This window comes from Ovis aries, chromosome 2 (genome assembly GCF_016772045.2).
Source record: "Ovis aries strain OAR_USU_Benz2616 breed Rambouillet chromosome 2, ARS-UI_Ramb_v3.0, whole genome shotgun sequence".
Classification (NCBI taxonomy): Eukaryota; Metazoa; Chordata; class Mammalia; order Artiodactyla; family Bovidae; genus Ovis; species Ovis aries.
In genome coordinates, this window is record NC_056055.1 from 143718434 (window position 1) to 143725101 (window position 6668).

Genomic DNA, 6668 nt, shown 5'->3' on the forward strand with positions numbered 1-6668 from the left:
ACACAGATATATAAAGAGAACAAATTCTATAGACTTTTTTCATGTTTATCTCAAAGTTAATTCCAAGCTCCTCATTATTAACAGTGATCACAGTTTGCTAGAGATAGAAACCAACGTAAGATGGCCTGAGTTAAATGTAAAGTTCCAAGGAACATGAGGCTTACTAAGGTCAGCACTGAAGCTAAGAAGCAGGAAGCAACTGGAACCAGGGACTGAAAGGTGGGCAGGACTGTCAGCCTCTGCTGCTTTGGCCGTGTCTGTATTCACCTACTTCAGTACTCACTGAAGACCGATTCTGCACCGGGCAAATTGAACCCTCACTACACAGACATTTTCTTCAGCTCTCACAGACGTTTCACTGCTCCTCTCCATGTTACAGATTTAGCCACACGCAGAGACTCAAGCATAAGTCCCCTAACCCAGCCCCCACCCCACTCCGGTGAGGAGGGAGGCCACCCAGTGCAACAGGTCACCCACCGTGCCCAATGGATCAGAACACTGCTGAGCAGACAACCCTCAACAAGCACATCATCTGATCTTTTGTGCCTCTCACTCCACAGTACTTAAGCCAATATTGAAAAAAAAAAAAAAAAAAAGCTACCCAGGCACTAGCATAGATGACCAACTATACAAAATAGCACAAATTTTAGTTTTGAAAAGTGGAGAAAATAACTCATAAAATAATTTTCAATGTGATGAATTACTTGTTCAAAATCATAATTCTTCCACTTGTTTTCTTTCTACTGGACTTATACTGTACCAGGCTGTACTATTTCATTTTAACCAGGAGATTAGTGGCGCCTGTACTGCTGAGAGTCTCAGCAACATGTTAACTGCCCAGGCCAGAAAGACCCCTGCTTCTCCAGATTGATTAGTACGCAATTACAAATATGCTGATGTATACCAAGACTTCTGACCTTTATATTCCTTCCTCTGTGCAAGGTGGCTCTTACATTTACATTACCTGATACTATTATCAGGTAAAAGGAAGTCGTCAACTACTATCCCAGCTCATGGGAAAGACAGGGAGATGCTGGAAGGGGAATCAATCAGGCTGGCTCCATTTAGGCCTGAAGGATTTCTTGTTATGCTACCCCCATTAAGTCCAGGACTCCCTCACCCCTGCCCCACCACCTTCTTTCTCTTGAGCTTATATATGTCCTGGGGCATTGTGAGGTGAGAAGAAGTTAGAGACAGCAAAATTTAAGGAAATGGATAGGACTCCTTTTCTCAGGGAGGACCCAAATAAGATGTTAGCTGATGGAGTGAAAACTTCAGGAGAAGCAGAAAACAAGTACAGCTAAGTGAGCCCTCAGGGACAGGAGATGCACATTTGGATAAAAGCTAAGGTTTCCCAGTGATGTCTCTGCTCCCATGAGTAGAACTATATCTTGCGAGCACACACTTGGGCAAGAATATTGCAAGGTTGCTCAAGGTCCCATCCACCTCCCCGTGCCCCCTTTCCCTCAAGGTCCACTGGAGAAGGGAGTGGCAAACCACTTCAGCATTCTTGCCTTGAGAACCCCATGAACAGTGTGAAAAGGCAACACTCTACGACACTGAAAGATGAGCCCTTTAGGTCAGTAGGGGTCCAATATGCTACTGGGGAAGAGTGGAGAAATAGCACCACAAGGAATGAAGAGGCTGAGCCAAAGTGGAAACAACAGCCAACTGTGGTTGTGTCTGGTGGTGAAAGTAAAATCCAATGCTGTAAAGAATGATACTGCATGAGGAACTGGAATGTCAGGTCCACGAATCAAGGTAAAGTGGAATTGGTCAAACAGGAGTTGGCAAGAGTTAACATGAACATCTTAGGAATCAGTGCACTAACATGCACAAGAATGGGCGAATTTAATTCAGATGACCATTATACTACTGTGGGCAAGAATCCCTTAGAAAAATTGGAGTAGCCCTCATAGTCAACAGAACAGTCCCAAATGCAGAACTCGGTGCAGTCTCAAAAATGAGAGAATGATCTCAGTTTGTTTCCAAGCAAAACATTCAGCATCACAGTAATCCAAGTCTGTACACCAACCACTAATGCTGAAGATGAATTTGAACAGTTCTATGAAGACCTATAGGAACTTCTAGAACTAATACCAAAAAAAGATGTCCTTTTCATCATAGGGTACTGGGAATGCAAAGGTAGGAAGTCAAGAGATATCCGGAGTAACAAGCAAATTTGGCCTTGGAGTACAAAATGAATCAGGGCAAAGGATAACAGAGTTTTGCCAAGAGAACACACTGATCATAGCAAATACCCTCTGCCAACAACACAAGAGATAACTCTACACATGGACATCACCAGATGGTCAAAACTGAAATCACATTGATTATATTCTTTGCTGCCAAAGATGGGGAAGCTCTATACAGTCAGCAAAAACAAGAGTGGGAGCTGACTATGGCTCAGATCATGAACTGCTTATTGCAAAATTCTGACGTAAATCGAAGAAAGTAGGAAAAACCACTAGACCATTCAGGTATGACCTAAATCAAATCCCTTATGATTATACAAAGGAAGTGACAAATAGATTCAAGGGAGTAGATCTGATAGAATACCTGAAGAACTATGGATGGAAGATCATAACACTGGACAGGAGGCAGTGATCAAAACCATCCCCAAGAAAATGCAAAAAAGCAAAATGGTTGTTGCAGGAGGCCTTACAAATAGCTGAGAAAAGGCCAAGGAGAAACGCAAAGATTCACCCATCTGAATGCAGAATTCCAAAGAATAGCAAGGAAAGATAAAGCCTTCTTAAGTGAACAAAGAAATAGAGGAAAACAATAGAATGGGAAAGACTAGAGATCTCTTCAAGAAAATTAGAGATACCAAGGGAACAGTTCATGCAAAGATGGGCTCAGTAAAGGACAGAAACGGAAAGGACCTAACAGAAGAAAAACAGGTTAAGAAGTTGCAAGAATACACAGAACTGTACAAAAAGGTCTTAATGACCAAATTAAGGTCATTAAGATAATCATGATGATGTGATCAGTCACCTAGAGCCAGACATCCTGGAGTGTGAAGTCAAGTGGTCCTTAGGATACGTTACTACAAACAAAGCTAGTGGAGGTGATGGCATTCCAGCTGAGCTATTTCAAATCCTAAAAGATGATGCTGTGAAAGTGCTGCATTCAATAGATCAGCACATTTACAAAACTCAGCAGTAGCCACAGAACTAGAAAAGGTCAGCTTTCATTCCAAACCCCAAAAAGGGCAATGCCAAAGAATGTTTAAACTACCAGATACTTGCACTCATTCACAGGCTAGGAAAGCTATGTTCAAAATCCTTCAAGCAAGGCTTCAGCAATACATGAACCAAGAAATTCCTGATGTATAAGCTGGATTTAGAAAAGACAGAGGAACCGAAGATCAAATTGCCAATATCCATTGGATTATAGAAAAAGCAAGGGAGTTCCAAAACATCTACTTATTGACTATGCCATTGTATGGATCACAACAAACTGGAAAATCCTTAAAGAGATGGAAATACCAGACCACCTTGCTTGCCTCCTGACAAACCTGTATGCAGGTCAAGAAGCAACAGACTGGTTCAAGTGCATCAAGGCTGTATATTGTCACCCTGCTTATTTAAATTCTATGCAGAGTACATCATGTGAAATGCCAGGCTGAATGAAGCAGAAGCTGGATTCAAGACTGCCAGGAATAATATCAATAACCTCAGATATGCAGATGATACCACCCTAATGGAAGAAAGTGAAGAAGAACTAAACAGCCTCTTGATGAAAGTGAAAGAGAGTGAAAACTTAAAAACTATGAAAAAACTGGCTTAAAACTCAACATTCAAAAAGAGAAGATTACAGCATCCATTCCCATCACTTAATGGCAAATAGATGGGGAAACAATGGAAACAGTGAGAAATTTTATTTTCTTGGGCTCCAAAATCACTGTGGATGGTGACTGCAGTCATGAAATTTAAAGATGCTTGCTCCTTGGAAGAAAAGCTGTAACAAACCTAGACAGTGTATTAAAAAGTAGAAATACAAAAAAATAATAATAATAAAAATAAAAAGCAGAAATACCACTTTGCCAACAAAGGTCTGTCTAGAGAAAGCTATTGTTTTCCAGTAGTCATGTATAGATGTGAGAGTTGGACTATAAAGAAAGCTGAGCGCTGAAGAATTGATGCTTTTGAACTGTGGAGCTGGAGAAGACTTTTGAGAGTCCCATGGACTGCAAGGAGAACAAACCAGTCAATCCTAAAGGAAATCAGTCCTGAATATTCATTGGAAGGACTGACGCTGAAGCTCCAATACTTTGGCCACCTAATGTGAAGAGCCAACTCACTAGAAAAGACCCTGATGCTGGGAAAGATTGAGGACAGGAGAGAAGGGGGCAATAGAGGAGGAGATGGTTGGGCATCACGACTCAGTGGATATGAGTTTGAGCAAACTCTGGGAAATGGTGAAGGACAGGGAAGCGTGGCATGCGGCAGTCCATGGAGTTGCGAAGAGTCGGTCAGGACTGAGCAACTGAAGAATGAAAACAACCCCTACTCATATATACATGGTGATTTCCTCTCTCTTCTTGTCTGTCCCCATCCTAGAACCCCTTCCTTGCCTGGAGTGAGGCCCTGCTCTTCTCTGTTACTGTTCAAGATATTTTCCTGATGCCCCAAATTCTCTTGTTTTGGCTTCTAGCCAAAGTATGTTGTCCTCTTTAATCTGAAAGAAAGTGAAAGTGTTAGTCACTCAGTTGTGTCCGACTCAGTTACCCCTGTGGACTGTAGCCTGCCAGGCTCCTCTGCCCACAGGATTTTTCAGGCAAGAATACTAGAGTGGGTTGCCATTCTCTTCTCCAGGGGGTCTTCCTGACCCAGAGATCAAACCTGGGTCTCCTGAATTGCAAGCAGCTTCTTTACCATCTGAGCCACCAAAGAAGCCCTCTTTCATATAACTAATCTAAAAAAGAAAATCTCTTTAGTATTCAGATTTTCATGTTAAAGCTTGAAGGCACTTATTCCCCACATCTAATCAATGACAAGAACAGCAAAATGTCTACTTTTGCTCAAATAGCAGGAGGACCTTAAACTCTCATCTCTGTGAGTAAAGCAAGGAAAGAAGAAAAACAGAGCAGTTGGTTCTGAACTAAAATTGTAATAGGAAAGAATATCTACAGTTCAACCAAAAGGGATCTCTTAAGAATCAGAAAAGTAAAAAGTGTGCTTTGAAGAGTTCTTGTGTTATGCTGGCCTTATTACATCAGCCATTCCCCTCCTTTCATGTGGATCGATGGGCGCTGCCTGTCCTGGACTCCCATCTGTCACCAGGAGAACAGGACCATCTGGAGTCGGAACAGATCATCAATCCTTCCACACATTCAAGTTATTTTTTTAATTTAAAAAATGTTACACAACCGAGAAGATGTTACCAGATTCCTTTGTGGTTCTGTCTAATTTCTGTTTGGGATCCGTGACAACTTAGAGTGATGTGAGTGACGCCATGATGTCAGGGCAAAAGCCGTGCCTTAGGAGTCTGTTAGATTCCTGCGGTAGTAAAAAAAATCACAAACTGAGGGCTTGAAACAATACACATTGATTTTCTTATACTTCTGTAAAGTCAGAAGTCTAAAACAAGTCCTATATAAGGTTTAAAATCAAGGTGGTAGCAGAGCTATTTTTCTTCTGGGAGGCTCTAGGTGAGTTGTTTCTTGATGTTTCCAGCTTCTGGAGACTGCATGAGTTCTTTGACCCACGGCCACATGACTGACATTTGCTTCTATCATCCCATCTCTTTCTGACTTTCCTGCCTCCTTCTTGCCCCAATAAGAACACTTGTGTTTATGTTGGGCCCACCGGCAAATGCAATGATCTCCGCATCTCAAGATCCCTGACTTGACCACATCTACAAAGTCCCTTCTGCCATATAAGCAAACATATTCGTAGTTTTGGGGTAGGATATTGGTATCTTGGAAAGGTGGGGGTGGGTTTTTCTGCCTGCCACATGGTCTGACAATCAGAGGCTTACTCCATGAAAATCAGAAAGCATGATTTCCAGTCCATAATTAGGAATTTCAGTAGAAGAGTGATTGGGGCTTGTTAGTGTCTGGCTTTGACCTTGGCTTACTTGACTATTGTCCCAAATCCTGGCCTAGAACCATAGGATGTTGCAATGAAGAGCACTGGCTTTCAATTATACTAACCTGGGTTCTTATCTCCACCACTTAGGAATTCTGAGCACTTGGGCAAGTCCCTCCGCCTCTCTGAGCTTCCCTTGTCACCTGTCCTCTGGGATAGTTTAGGAAAAAAGACTCAGAGCCTTGCCTGCAGCAGTCCTCTTGAGCATAACACTGTTATGGGATTGAGGGAAGCAGGACTGGACTGGGATGAAGTCACAAGACAGGTCTCAGCTGAGCCCACAGGGACTGTGGTGCTAGGTGACCCTTCAGCATCATCTTCCTGTGGGGCAAACAAGCCAGGCATTGATACATTACCATGGCTTGAACTAGGGTGAGTCAAGGGAGGTCCTTGCCTCAAGGACAAAATTTAGGGGTGCCAAAAAACTCAGTAACTGAGGTAAATAATATTTTATTGCACTATTTTTTAAAAATCTAAACTAATGTAAAGTTGTGCAGTGAACATATTGAATAAAAACAGAATAAGTAAGGGAATCCCCTGGTGGTCTAACAGTTACAGGCTTCCCTGGTGGCT